The sequence below is a fragment of the Carcharhinus amblyrhynchos genome, chromosome 17 (genome assembly GCF_965287045.1).
Source record: "Carcharhinus amblyrhynchos chromosome 17, sCarAmb.v2.hapA, whole genome shotgun sequence".
NCBI lineage: Eukaryota > Metazoa > Chordata > Chondrichthyes > Carcharhiniformes > Carcharhinidae > Carcharhinus > Carcharhinus amblyrhynchos.
In genome coordinates, this window is record NC_137340.1 from 43,444,900 (window position 1) to 43,457,323 (window position 12,424).

General features: G+C 42.4%; 1 protein-coding gene across 1 annotated transcript in view; it reads left to right on the plus strand.

The window, feature by feature from the left end:
• Positions 1 to 12,424, plus strand: part of cusr (Copper-only SOD repeat protein) — a 109,955-nt gene that overhangs the window by 53,473 nt on the left and 44,058 nt on the right. The window lies entirely within an intron of this gene.

The following is a 12,424-nucleotide window of genomic DNA, read 5'->3' on the forward strand; positions in this document are numbered from 1 at the left end:
TCCCTGTCCCTGATTGAATATTAGTTTCCATAGGATGTCTGGCATGCTATCTTCTTCCTCTATTGTAAATACTGGAGCAAACTAATTACTCACTATGTCCGCTGTTTCCTTATTTTCATGGACAGAATCACCATTAGCAGTTTTCAAGTGGCCCACATTTGCTATTGACTGCTCTCTTTTTCCTGATATAATTGCAAGATTGTGTGTTGATTTTGGTATTCCATATACATTTCTTTTCATACTCCCTTTCCGCTATTATCCATTCTACCACCTTTGCTGCTCTATGTAACCTCTCCCATTGACTGGGATTTATGCTTTATGTTGCATTGTGTAAGCTTTATTCTTCAGTCTTTCTTTGACTCAAACTCAAGAGCAAACATAATTTATTTGTTAAATTCAATAGGGATGACAGTTTTTAAAATAAACCAGTCACCGTATTTGTGACTTCAGCTGACAGGCTGGTGAAAGACACTGGAGGATATTTATTGTGGGAAGAAGTGAGGATCGTATCACAATCTTAGTCTGAATGTTCCAAACAAATCTGTTAGAATTGTATTTAATCGTATGTCACTTAGCCGCTCAAGAGCTGCAGTTTTCTTTTTGTTGAACAGACCAGCTTCTGAATAAAATCATAATCTGCTTTAAAAATTCATGCAATAAATGGTTGCTAAAGAAGCCATATAGAATGGAAAGAAACGTGGTTCAATTTCACATCATAGTTTTTTCCATTTCAATCCCCTTGTCAGTGCCATGATGTTCATATATTCCACTTGAACCTGTTTATCAGATCAATTTTATATTGTAATTCTTTGTGTACAAATGAACAGATTCAAGTGGGTACCAGATGAAATGTTGCTCCATGAGATACTTTTTAAGAGGTCAGAGAACTTGAACTAATTATCAACTTGTGGATATAGGAGCCTAACCAGCCGAGTGCTTAGAAAGAATCTTTGAGGTGATGCCAATGTGCAAACAAATGTCTGATTGGATTTCCACTGGTTTCAAGGCCTCTCAAAAAATCCTGCTTCAGAGGCAAAAATTAAAATGTTAAAGTTTTAATTAAAATGAAACTGAAGAAGGTCTTTAATTCAACCTAGAAAAGGAGCAGAGAAGGGAAACCAACAAGCAGGTACAGAGATAGTTTAATTTGTTTTTTATGCATTGGACATGTCGCTGGCTGGCCAGCATTTATTGCCCATCCCGAGTTGGGCAGTTGAGAATCAACCACATTGCCATGGATCGAGAGTCACATATAGACTAGACCAGGTAAGGTCCTTCCCCAAAGGACATTAGTGAATCAACTGGGTTTTTCCGACAATGGTGTCATTCTTAATTCCAGATTTTTTTATTGAATTCAAGTTCCACCTCTGCCGTGGCGGGATGTGAACCCAGGTCCCAGAACATTAGCTGAGTTTCTGGATTAATATTCTCGTTATAATACCTGTATGCTATCCCTCTCCCATAATGCCTAACACCTGGTTACAGGTTAAACAGGAGATTGATAGATGACTGACGTGATCTTTGTATCAGGCAGTATTAAGTAGCATAAAAGAAGTTCAAGACATTGGGGAAACAAGGGACGTTGTAGTATCCAAGCTTCATCAACCCTGGAGTGCTCCTCAAAGCAAGTAACAATAGTAACTGCACCATTTAACTCATTGTGTATTAAATCTTTGGGGACATTTCTGAAAGATGTTGTAATGACATTCGATAAATCCATTTCTTTAATTCTTCCCTCCTGACACTGTAAGTATTTTAATTTAAGCTGCACCTTAGTTTTTTTTTAACCCGACCATCAGCATTTATTCCACAAAGAATATATGCAGCATAAATTTAGTTCACGATATTGGTGAAGCTGTTTGAGCATAGTTTTTGTAATAAGTCTTTGGAGGCAAAAGTCCCATTGTCAAAATCCCTTTATTTACAAACTCTTAACAGCAGAACACAGGGTGCTAGCAGTCTACATCCGGGGGCTGTCAGAGGAACTGACACTCCCTGGTTAAATACAAGGCAGCGTCTCCCTGATTGGCCCATCAATTGGATCCTTAATCAGGGAGTTCATATTCCAATAGGCCAACCTCAATGGCCTGATTTAAGTCATTACAGTTTTAAAGTTTAAAGTTTTTTTTATTAGCGTCACAAGTAGACTTGCACTGCAATGAAGTTACTATGAAATTGTTGAATCTATAAGGATCCTGTAACCAGATTTTGTAATGACTTTAAGAAGGTCCGTGATGTGGACCTCTTAGAATTCGATCTTCAGGATTAAGGCAATAATTAAGGCTGTCCAATCGGGGAGCCCTGCTTGTGTATATAATGTGGTGTGTCAAGGTTCCTGGCACTCTGGGTTAATACTCTGTATGAGGAAGTACCTGGTCTAAGTGTTGCTGACTGTGTAAATAAATCTAAATTTGGTGTGAAAGGATGGCAGCTTTGGAGGAGTTATTTCAGATGTGATGATGTTTGTTTTCCAAACCTGTAAAATGTTATGGTTAGAATTTAAACATACTGTTTAACAGCAGCATCCATTTGTATTTAAATAGTAGTATCTTTAACACAATAAGATATTTAATGGACTGTCATAAAGTGAAATTGAACACTGAGTCATCTATGGCAAAATTAGCCCGATGGTCAAGAGCGTAGGCTTTAAGGAGGGTGTTTAAACAGAGGCAAGAGAGCTAGAGAGACAAAAAACTTCAGAGAGGGAATTCTAGAGTCTAGTGCTTTGCCAGCTGAAGGCACGGTCACCAGTGAGGGAGCAATTAAAATTGGGGATATTTTAAAAGGCCAGGAATGGATATCTTGAAATATTCAAAAGATTACAGAGATCCTGAGGGTGCGGCCGTGGAGGGAACAGTCACATTGAGACATTGTTTGACCTGGAGTCATTATAGATCAGCAAGCACAGGGCTGATGGATCAATGGGATTTGGGGCACGTAAGGAAAAGTTCAAAGGGTTTCGTATGACTTCAAGTTTAGGAAGATAAAATGTTGCAGGTTTGCTGATAGGGTGCAGGAATATTCAAGTCTAGAGGTAACAAGGATGAAGGTTTCAGCAGTTGATGAGCTGAGATGGGACAGAGTTGGGTAATATTATGGAGGTGGGAACAAGCCATCTTATTGATGTGGTGGCTACGTGATTGGAAGTTCATCTCAGGGTCAAGTATGACTCTTAAATCGGCCTCGCAGGTGGAGGATGTGGTAAAGAAGGCGTATGGTGTACTGGCCTTCATTAATCGAGGGATTGAGTTTAGGAGTCGGGAGGTAATGCTGCAACTTTATAAGACCCTTGTCAGGCCTCACTTGGAGTACTGTGTGCAGTTCTGGTCGCCTCACTATAGGAAGGACGTAGAAGCTATTGAAAGGGTACAGAGGAGATTTACAAGGATGTTGCCTGGATTGGGAGGCATGCCTTATGAAGATAGGTTGAGGGAGCTGGGACTCTTCTCCCTGGAGAGACGAAGGTTGAGAGGCGACCTGATAGAGGTTTATAAAATGTTGAGAGGAATAGATAGGGTGGATTCTCAGAGGCTATTTCCCCAGGTTGAAATGGTCGCTACGAGAGGACACAGATTTAAGGTGCAGGGAGGCAAGTACAGAAGTGATGTTAGGGGTAAGTTTTTCACACAGAGGGTGGTGAGTGAATGGAATCAGCTGCCGTCAGTGGTGGTGGAGGCGAACTCGCTGGGGTCTTTTAAAAGACTTCTGGATGAGTATATGAGATTTAGTGGGATTGGGGGTTATAGATAGGTCTATGGATTGGTAGGTGTTGATGTGATCGGCACAACTCGTGGGCCGAAGGGCCTGTTTGTGCTGTAGTGTTCTATGTTCTATGTTCTGTGATACAAGGGATAACGAATAGGGTGAGGGAAAGAATCTGTAACTAGGGAATAGGGTTTCCTTCAGGATTCAATGACTGAGAAAAATACAAGTTTAAAAAAAATCAATGGCAACCTGTTCCATTAGTTCAAAAATACTTCTTGCTAATCTTGGGCCCTGGGGAAAAAGTATTTTTTGCCCTGGTAGCAATTATTTTGCTTGCTTCACCAGGACAAATGTTGTTTGAAGAAATGAAATTGCAGGAGATTCAATACATATCAATATTTCCATTACATTCAAGGTAATTTTCAAAAATGCAGAGTAAATTTCTAAATTAATGTAGGCTGCTTTCTGGACAATGTGACTGATATATTCAGATTTTCATAGAGTCATCCGTAGGGTGGCATGTTGGCACAGTGGTTAGCACTGTTGCCTCACAGTGCCAGAGACCCAGGCTCGATCCCTGGCTTGGGTCACTGCCTGTTTGGAGTTTGCACATTCTCCCCATGTCTGCGTGGGCTTCCTCTGGGTGCTCTGGTTTCCTCCCACAGTCCAAAGATGTACAGGTTAGGTTGATTGGTCATGCTAAATTGGCTCTAGTGTCAGAGGATTAGCAGGGTAAATATGTGAGGTTATAGGAGTAGGGCCTGGGTGGAATTGTGGTCGGTGCAGACTTGATGGACTGAATGGCCTCCTTCTGCACTGTAGAGATTCTATGGATTCTATGTACTACTTCACAGCCCCAGAGACCTGGGTTTGATTCCCAGCTGGGTCACTGTGCAGAGTCTGCATGTTCTCCCCATATCTACATGGGTTTCCTCTGGGTGCTCCAGTTTCCTACCATAGTCTGAAAGATGTACTGGTTAGGTGCATTACCCATGCTAAGTTCTCCCTCAGTATACCAAACAGGTGCTAGAATGTGTCCACTAGGGGATTTTCACAGTAACTTCATTGCAGTGTTAATGTAAGTCTACTCGTGACACTAACAAATTGCTGCAAATTTTTCCTGTGGCACAGTGGTTAGCACTGCTGTCTCACAGCGCCAGGGACCCAGGTTCAATTCCGGTCTTAGGTGACTGTGTGGAGTTTGTACATTCTCCCTGTGTCTGCGTGGGTTTTCTCCGGGCGCTCTGGTTTCCTCCCACAGTCCGAAAGATGTGCTGGTTAGGTGCATTGGCCATGCTAAATCCTCCCTCTGAACCCAAGTAGGCGCCGGACTGTGGCGACTAGGGGATTTTCACAGTGTTAATGTAAGCCTACTTGTGACACTAATAAATAAACTTTACATTTTTTTAAACTTGGATATCTGTATATTGTCTCAGATAATGTAGAAAGTAGTATGGGGGGTATAAGAAGTTAAGAAAACAGAAGCTCTTTTCGGAAGACCACAATAAGAAATAAAAGACAGAAGTCATAGAATACCTGCAGTGCTGAAGGAGGCCATTCGGTTCATCAAGCCTGCAATGACAAAATCCCACCCAGGCCCACTCCCTGCAACCCCATGTATTTACTCTGCTAGTTCCCCTGACCCTAATGGGTAATTTAACAGGTCTAATCCATCAAACCCAGAATGTGCAGACTCTACATGGAAAGTGACCCAAGGCTAGGAATTAAATATGGTCTCTAGAGCTGTGAGACAGCATTGCTAAGCACTAAATAGGACTTCCTGCAGATGTTCCTTCCTGTATATCGGTTTATATGAAGAAATCCCTTTGTTTTACTTAATTTATTCTATTATTCTGCAATCAGAATCTCTCGAGCAGCAGTTAGCTTTTAAACCCCGAGACCAATGTCCTTGTCTCAGGCAATCTTCCTAGATATCCATTCCAACTGACCACTCCTGCTATCCTTTATAAACTTGGCACATATACCCATTTTTGTTCCGTAGCCTTGTCAGATCTGGATATACAGAACTGTATTCCAATTGCTAGTTCTGTTTTCTGGATGAGTGTAGGGTCTGATGTGGAAGCCTGCAGAAAGCCTAAGAAATAATATTCTGAATCTCTTGTAGTCTGTCCTTTTCAAGGTGGGCCTCCCAATTTCTGAAAGCCAGTGATCAGATCATCCTTATGGAATGCACTAGGTTGAAGGCCTTCTTGTCAAGGCAGGTGGATACAGTTGATTATGGTGCTGCCACTCATTCCAGGTAGCACCGTGTTGAACCTTTTTCAGGCTTCATGATATTGGGACTGATTCATCAGAATTTCAGACTCATTTACCGGAATTTTACCGCCTCACCCACCCGAGGCTTGTAAGATCCCTCCCGAGGCTAACAGACAATGCTGTTCTGAGAGCCATGTCAACCCCAATTTCAGGGCAAGTATGCCGGTAAAATTGTGTTTTGACCAAAGTGGAAATAACCCCAAAGTACCTCACAAAAGAAGAAGCTTGGCCCTATATAGCAGTAATTCCCCAAACACAAAACCTAATTACATTTTTTGTTGTATTAGCTGGGAACATGCCAAAATGCAATGGGACAATGTAATGTTACAATAGCTAATACATGCAAAAGGCATTATTTTTCAAAAATTACCAGTGTTGAATTAAGTTGTTTTACATTGATCACCTGGCAACATTGCTTCTTTCAAAATCCTTCTTGATTACACTTCCTTGATATCCTGATTACCCCGTTTACTAATACATTGTGATTTGCTTTAATACCTTCTTGGCAGGGATACACAATATACTGACATCATGGCAAAAGCAAAGGACATAGGCGGTTGTTGAAAGAAATTTTAATTACAATGTGCACACACTTGTGGGGAGACAATGGCCTAGTGGTATTATCACTAGAGTATTAATCCAGAAACTCAACTAATGCTTTGGGGACCTGCGTTCAAATCCCGCCATGGCAGATGGTGTAATTTGAATTCAAGAACAAAAATGGAATTAAGAATCTACCGATGATCATGAAATGATTGTCAGAAAAACCCATCTAGTTCACCAGTGAGCTTTAGGAAAGGAAATCTGCCATTCTTACCTGGTCTGGGCTACATGTGACTCCAGACCCACAGCAACGTGGTTGACTCTCAACTGCCCTTCGGCAACTAAGGATGGGCAATAAATGCTGGCCAGCCAGTAATAGCCAGGTCCCATGAATAAAAAAAACTTACATAGCTCCATTTGCAAAGAAGTGCTCGGGCTCAGATCTCACAGGGGTATTCCTGGTCTCCAAACAAAACTCTCAGACTTTTCCTCAATGTCTTGTAAATAGCTGAAGTTTTGTCCACCTGCTTCTAAACAAACAGTAGGCCAGGCATTCCCTAAGCCAGGGTTTCTGACCCATTTGCTCTGTGGCGACATGCCATAACTAATGAGTTGAGGCATACAGGGTGTCCTGAAAGATTCACATGAGCCCCACTAATGTGTGCAGTCCGGGCAAGCAGCTAGACTCGTGAAGATCTACACAATCAGAGCTGCTATCTAGGGCATGATTGTGATAGTGGAATTAAGGCAACTATTTCTAAGCTGTTACCACTGTAATGTAATCTTTATAAACAGATCCTGAGTACGAAACTTATGTTTCTCAGCATAATTAAGAATAACAGTGGAAGCTGTCAGACTGCATTTTTACAATTATTCATTTGTATTAGAAAGGATTATGCTTTTGTTCAAGGCTTTATCTGAAAATAGTGCTTCTGAAACTATTCAAGAAATAATTTTTTAATAAGAGAGTTTAGAAAATCTAACAGTGAGCTTTATTTATAATTTCATTTGATAGTACAACAATGGTGGCCGTACAACTGCAGTATTGATGCCCTTGCTTGATAGGTCATCCTCAGGTTGTGGAGATAGAGTTTCGTGCTTGCAGGGCCTAAATTGTTCAATGGTTGAGCACCTTCCACATTATCTTTAAACATGCACAACAGAACAAGGGGTCACTGTCTAAGGGAAGAGTTGCAGATATCTAAAACGCCTGTGACTCAATAATGTGTTGCAACCCCCAAAGGGAGCCCAAAGTTTGTAAGTTCAATTTGACGCAGTGCATCTTGAAGAAGGGAAATATTGCAGTCACAGTACAGACTGGTGGCGGAAGGAGGGTATGTATAAAACAGCGAATGGGGTAACCACTCAAAGCAGGCAGCTTTGTCCAGGATGTCGTCAAGCTTCCTTGGATCTTTCGAAGTTGCACTCATCCAGGCAATGGAAAGCATCCATCACATTCCTGACTTATCCCTTGTAGGGTTGGACAGGGTTTGGGAGTCACAAGGTGAAGAATATCCGGTCTTTGAACTTCTTTGACAACTAACTGGTCTAATTCAGTGTCTGATAAATGGTGACCTCCAGGACATTTGATTGGGGTGGGAATTGACATTGATAATGCTGTGGATATTCATGGGGAGTTGTTTAGAGATGTCTTGGGAATGGGTGAATAAATGAATGCCTGGCACTTCTGTAATGTGAATATTACTTTCCACTTCATTATTTGTAAATTGCAAATGGAACACTATGCAACATCAGTGATCAGCCCCAGTCTGACTTTGTAATGGAGGGAAGATCATTGAGGAAGGAACTGTAGATGATTGTGCCCACGACACTGTGCTGAGAAACTCCTGCAGTGATGTCCCGGAGCTGAGATGATTGGCTTCCGTTATCAGCAACAACCACATCTTCCTTTGTGCCAGGTATGACAGCAACAAGTGAAGAATTATCCCCCGATCCCTATTGACATCAATTTTATTTGGTGTCAATTTTATTTGATGTCAATCATCACCATAATGGCTCGGATTTCCAATAATGATGAGACGGAGAACAGGAAAGAGATAGAAAATCTGGTGAAATGGTGTGACAACAATAATCTCTCCCTCAATGTCAGTAAAATGAAGGAGATAGTCATCGACTTCAGGAAGTGTAGTGAAGGACATGCCCCTGTCTTACATCAATGGGGATGAAGTGGAAATGGTTGAAAGCTACAAGTTCTAGGTGTCCTGGTCCCTCTACATCGACACTATAATTAAGAAAGCCCACCGATGCTTCTACTTCCTCAGGAGACTAAGGAAATTTAGCATGTTTGCTAGGTCTGTCACCAATTTTCACCGATGCACCATAGAAAGCATCCTTTCTGGATACATCACAGCTTGGTCAGCTCCTGTGCTGACCAAGATCACAAGAAACTACAAAGGGTTGTGAACGTAGCCCAGTCCATCATGCAAACCAGCCTCTCATTCAATAATTCTGTCTACACTTCCCACTGTCTTGGCAAAGCAGCCAGCTTAATTAAGGATCCCACGCAACCTGGCCATGCTCACTTCCACCTTCTTCCATCAGGAAAAAGATACAAAAGCCTGAGGTCACATTCCAACCGACTCAAGAACAGCTTCTTCCCTACTGCCATCAGACTTATGAATGGACCTACCATATATTAAGTTGATCTTTCTCTACACCCTAGCTATGACTGTAACACTACATTCTGTAGTCTCTCCTTTCCTTCTTCCCTGCTCTATGAATGGTATGCTTTGTGTAGCGTGCAAGAAACAATACTTTTCATTGTATACTAATACATGTGAAATGATAAATCAAATCATATCTGCAATTCAGCTCTTTTGTCCATGGTTGAACAAAAGCTGGAATGATTTCAGGAGCAAAGATACAATGCCACGAGCCAAACTGAGCTTGTGCCAAGCAGGTTATTGACAAGTAAGTACTGCTGGATAGCATTGCCTTGACCTCTTCTGTCTGATGACTGAGAGCAACTTAATGGGCTGGTAATAGGCCAAGTTGGATTTGTTCTGCTTTTCGTAGGCCGGACACACCTGGGCAATTTTCCATTCTGTTGGACAGATGCCAGTATTGTAACTGTACTAGAGCAGCTCGGCTACAGGCACCAGTAGCTCTAGAGCTCAAGATTTTGTGTGTTCCTTCCATGGAGACCAAACAATTTCTCTGTTCTCTGCTGAATTTTCTGGAGGTCAGTATCATGCAAGTTTTTCTTTTCTACGTCCTCTGTATAATGGCCTTTATTTTTGTTTGATGTCCCTGCCAGATCTATCAGTGACATACATTCTTGAAAAATAGGACAGAATCATGTAAGAGAATATAAGTAGGAGCAGCTCATTTAGCCCTTCGAGCCTGCTCCACTATTTAGTACACTCATGACTGTCCTTCTACTTCAATTCCATCTTTTCCACAGTAACCCATATTAATTAATTCCCTTAGAACCCATTGCCTGTCCAGACAGCTGACATTCAATGCAATAAGCCAAGGACTTTCCTACTTAGTTGCTGCTACCAAATCTGCAATTGCAATCTGAAGCAGACGTATGGGTGGCATGGTGGCACAGCGGTTAGCAGTGCAGCCTCACAGCACCAGAGACCCGGGTTCAATTCTGGCCTTGGGTCACTGTCTGTGCGGAGTTTGCACATTCTCCCCGTGGGTTTCCTCTGGGTGCTCCGGTTTCCTCCCACAGTCTGAAAGACGTGCTGGTTAGGTGCATCGGCCATGCTAAAATTTCTCCCTCAGTGTACCCGAACAGGCGCCGTAATGTGGCGACTAGGGGATTTCCACAGTAACTTCATTGCAGTGTTAATGTAAGCCAACTTGTGACGCTAATAAATAAACTTTCAACTTATTTAAAGGCTCATTCTAATTTTGAAGTATCTCAAGCATGGTTTTCCCATTTTGAAGGAGATTTGCACGTGGGAGAGCATTGGCAGGTACAAACTGTGCCCTCGTTGGTGCAAATCTAGTGCAATTTACTTTATGCAATACTGGGGTTGTTAATGTGTAATCATCAAAATGTTGCTACTCTTGGCTTCTTACAGGTCCAAAGTGACAGTGATTATGTGTGAGTTCCTTCACAGTGCAGTCATAAAATTTGGGTGCAGACTGACTGGCTGTTGCAGCGAGAACGGAGAACTTGGCGTTCGGCCAAATCTCCATCCACTGCCGCGGGACCAAAAAATCCCCCCCATGTGAGCGGCTGGAAGATTCCACCCAGTGTTGAATACTTTACCTTCAAATGTGTTCAGTTTTTGAGTCCAGTCATCTGGACTTGAAACGTCAGCTCTTTTCTTTCCTTACAGATGCTGCCAGACCTGCTGAGATTTTCCAGCATTTTCTCTCTTTGTGTTCAGCTTTACCATTTACCAAGTGTAACTCACAGGTCCTGATATTTACAACAACAAGTACTTACATTTACAAGGCACCTTTAACATAGTTAAGTGTCTTACCCTGCTTCAAAGGAGTGCTACTAAACAATTTTTGACGCTGAGGCACATAAGGAGATACGAAGGCAAAAATGACCATAAGATTGATCGAAGAGGTAGGTTAAGTGGGAGGTCTTAAAGGAGGAAAGATGTTAGAGAAGTAAGAGCTTTAGGAAGGGAATCTGGAGCTTAGAGCCTAAGCATGTGAAGGCCTAGCTCCAAATGGTGGAGTGAAAAAAAATAGGGACTTACAAGCTCCCTGAGAGCAGCTTTAACCAGTTACTTATGCAGTGAGCTGAAGGCTCCTAGTTTCTGAGGTTCAGCAGAACTGACTTGTCAGAGAGTATGACTATCTTCATGCCAATTGTCTGCACTGAGTGCACAAGCTGAGAGTTTGTGAATGAGGAATTTAGGTGAAGGGGAAACTATAAATTAATTAAGAAAAATAAATATAATTTACACATGAAAGATGGCAAGATGGGTGATGTGTCGCAGCTGCAGCATGTGGGAGCTCCTGGACGCCATTGCAATCAACACAACTATGTTAGTAAGTGTCTGTGGCTTGAGGAACTTCAGAGTTAATGAGCTGGAGGCTGATCTGCAGACATTGTGACGCATCAGGGTGGGGGAAATTACCTGGACACTTGCTCCAGAAGTCAGTCATGCTCCTGGGATTAGCATTGTCTGATTTGGTCAGTGGTCAGGGGCAGGAGATTGTGACTGCAGGTTAGGGCATCGAGAAGGTGGAAGCGGGGGAGCCTCAGCCCTTGCAATTGAGCAACAAATTCAGAGTTCTTGCTGCTTTTACGTACTGTGGATGAGCAGACTCACTGTGGTACAGAAGTCATTCAAGTTGGGGAAGTTAAAAGAAATGTAGTGGTAGTCGGGCACAGTATAGTCAGGAGTTAGACACAATTCTCTGCAGTTGAAAGCAAGAATTCAGAAGACTGTGCTGCCTACCCAGTACCAGGGTTCGGGATATCTGCTCTCAGTTGGAGAGGAACCTACAGCGGAGGGGGGAGGATTCAGCTGTCGTGGTCCATACAGGGACCAACGACATAGGTAAGGCTAGGAAAGCGGTTCTGCATAGGGAGTGTGAGGAGCTAACACCAAATTAAAAATGAGAACCTCAAGATTAATCTGGATTATTACCTGAGCCGTGTGAACATTGTCAAGATCAGAGGGATGAATGTATGGCTCAAAGTCTGGCGTGGGAGAAGTGGGTTCCAGTTTGTTAGACAATGGCACCAGTACTGGGGAAAGTGGAGTCTGTACATTGGGGTGGACTTCACCTGGACTGTGCTGGGACCAGTGTTCTAGCGATCACACAACTTGGGAAGTGGCATTTAAACTGAATAGAGTGGGTAAGGGATCACACAGGGGAAGAATGAGTAATGTAAAGGGAAATGACAAGGCAATAATGGTAATGATAATCAAAGTATAGCAGGAATAGACAATGA